Source organism: Euprymna scolopes, chromosome 9 (assembly GCF_053919585.1).
Source record: "Euprymna scolopes isolate OS-2025 chromosome 9, ASM5391958v1, whole genome shotgun sequence".
NCBI lineage: Eukaryota > Metazoa > Mollusca > Cephalopoda > Sepiida > Sepiolidae > Euprymna > Euprymna scolopes.
This window is the reverse complement of record NC_136490.1, coordinates 125862285-125862575: the sequence shown is the minus strand read 5'-3', so window position 1 is coordinate 125862575 and position 291 is coordinate 125862285.

The following is a 291-nucleotide window of genomic DNA, read 5'->3' as shown; positions in this document are numbered from 1 at the left end:
CAGGTGCCAAGTGTTAAAATGAATACAAAGTTGAGATATGCAGTTTACTAAAAGTAAATGGACAGGAACAAGGAAAATATATTGAGACATTAAAAGTCGAATATGGCTGACAACATATATTGCCGGGAAAGGGGAATTAGAAGATGAAGTAAAAGTTATTAATAAAAGAAAGACATATTGAGCGACAATGGCTTCTTATGTAAGTTTAGCTTAGTATTTAATAAAATATTGAAATCATAAATATTAGATGAGAAAACTTTTGAATAATAATAATGGTAATACTCTATTATT